Genomic DNA, 2,500 nt, shown 5'->3' on the forward strand with positions numbered 1-2,500 from the left:
AATTAAAGATTATATTAGTCATATGTTGTTTTACTTCTGGTATGAAGAGGAAAAAAAACAAACAAACAAAAAAAAACTTCAAAGACGACTTTTAAGATAAACTTTTACGACTGGCATGATATATTAAAATAAAAATTAAAAAAAACTTCAAATACGACTTTTAAACAACTTTTACTTCTGGTATGAAGAGGAAAACAACAAACAAAAAAAAATTCAAATACGACTTTTAAACTAAACTTTTACTTCTGGTATGGAGAAAAAAAAAAACAAACAAAAAAAAAAAACAAATACGACTTTTAAACTAAACTTTTACTTCTGGTATGGAGAAAAAAAAAAAACGACTTTTAAACTAAACTTTTACTTCTGGTATGAAGAGGAAAAAAAAACAAAAAAAACAAACAAAAAAAAACGACTTTTAAACTAAACTTTTACTTCTGGTATGAAGAGGAAAAAACAAACAAAAAAAAATTCAAATACGACTTTTAAACTAAACTTTTACTTCTGGTATGGAGAGGAAAAAACAAACAAAAAAAAATTCAAATACGACTTTTAAACTAAACTTTTACTTCTGGTATGAAGAGGAAAAAACAAACAAAAAAAACTTCAAATACGACTTTTAAACTAAACTTTTACTTCTGGTATGGAGAGGAAAAAAAACAAACAAAAAATAAAAAAAACTTCAAATACGACTTTTAAGATAAACTTTTACGACTGGCATGATATATTAAAATAAAAATAAAAAAAAACCTTCAAATACGACTTTTAAACAACTTTTACTTCTGGTATGAAGAGGAAAAAACAAACAAAAAAAAATTCAAATACGACTTTTAAACTAAACTTTTACTTCTGGTATGGAGAAAAAAAAAAACGACTTTTAAACTAAACTTTTACTTCTGGTATGAAGAGGAAAAAAAACCAAAAAAAACAAACAAAAAAAAACGACTTTTAAACTAAACTTTTACTTCTGGTATGAAGAGGAAAAAACAAACAAAAAAAAATTCAAATACGACTTTTAAACTAAACTTTTACTTCTGGTATGGAGAGGAAAAAACAAACAAAAAAAAATTCAAATACGACTTTTAAACTAAACTTTTACTTCTGGTATGAAGAGGAAAAAACAAACAAAAAAAACTTCAAATACGACTTTTAAACTAAACTTTTACTTCTGGTATGGAGAGGAAAAAAAACAAACAAAAAATAAAAAAAACTTCAAATACGACTTTTAAGATAAACTTTTACGACTGGCATGATATATTAAAATAAAAATAAAAAAAACCTTCAAATACGACTTTTAAACAACTTTTACTTCTGGTATGAAGAGGAAAAAACAAACAAAAAAAATTCAAATACGACTTTTAAACTAAACTTTTACTTCTGGTATGGAGAAAAAAAAAAACGACTTTTAAACGAAACTTTTACTTCTGGTATGAAGAGGAAAAAAACAAACAAAAAACCTTCAAATACGACTTTTAAACAACTTTTACTTCTGGTATGAAGAGGAAAAAACAAACAAAAAAAAATTCAAATACGACTTTTAAACTAAACTTTTACTTCTGGTATGGAGAAGAAAAAAAAAACGACTTTTAAACGAAACTTTTACTTCTGGTATGAAGAGGAAAAAAACAAACAAAAAAACTTCAAATACGACTTTTAAACTAAACTTTTACTTCTGGTATGGAGAAAAAAAAAAAAACGACTTTTAAACGAAACTTTTACTTCTGGTATGAAGAGGAAAAAAACAAACAAAAAAACTTCAAATACGACTTTTAAACTAAACTTTTACTTCTGGTATGGAGAAAAACACAAAAAAAAAAACTTCAAATACGACTTTTAAACAACTTTTACTTCTGGTATGGAGAGGAAAAAAAACAAACAAAAAACAAAAAAACTTCAAATACGACTTTTAAGATAAACTTTTACGACTGGCATGATATATTAAAATAAAAATAAAAAAAAACCTTCAAATACGACTTTTAAACAACTTTTACTTCTGGTATGAAGAGGAAAAAACAAACAAAAAAAAATTCAAATACGACTTTTAAACTAAACTTTTACTTCTGGTATGGAGAAAAAAAAAAAACGACTTTTAAACGAAACTTTTACTTCTGGTATGAAGAGGAAAAAAACAAACAAAAAACCTTCAAATACGACTTTTAAACAACTTTTACTTCTGGTATGAAGAGGAAAAAACAAACAAAAAAAAATTCAAATACGACTTTTAAACTAAACTTTTACTTCTGGTATGGAGAAAAAAAAAAAACGACTTTTAAACGAAACTTTTACTTCTGGTATGAAGAGGAAAAAAACAAACAAAAAAACTTCAAATACGACTTTTAAACTAAACTTTTACTTCTGGTATGGAGAAAAAAAAAAAAACGACTTTTAAACGAAACTTTTACTTCTGGTATGAAGAGGAAAAAAACAAACAAAAAAACTTCAAATACGACTTTTAAACTAAACTTTTACTTCTGGTATGGAGAAAAACACAAAAAAAAAACTT

The 2,500-nt window shown here is 24.6% G+C and overlaps 1 long non-coding RNA gene across 1 annotated transcript in view; it reads right to left on the reverse strand.

Moving 5' to 3' along the window:
- The window catches only part of LOC137432023 (uncharacterized), a 1,808-nt gene extending 835 nt beyond the window's left edge, over positions 1-973 (reverse strand). The window contains exons 1-2 of the long non-coding RNA XR_013624253.1: positions 147-973; positions 1-76 (exon numbers count right to left, since the gene is read on the reverse strand). The exon at positions 1-76 is cut by the window's left edge and continues 835 nt beyond it. This is a non-coding gene — a long non-coding RNA (uncharacterized LOC137432023). The remainder of the gene's footprint in view (positions 77-146) is intronic.
- Positions 974-2,500: the final 1,527 nt, after the last annotated feature.

The sequence above is a fragment of the Myxine glutinosa genome, chromosome 8 (genome assembly GCF_964187855.1).
Source record: "Myxine glutinosa chromosome 8, kmMyxGlut1.1, whole genome shotgun sequence".
Taxonomy (NCBI): Eukaryota; Metazoa; Chordata; class Myxini; order Myxiniformes; family Myxinidae; genus Myxine; species Myxine glutinosa.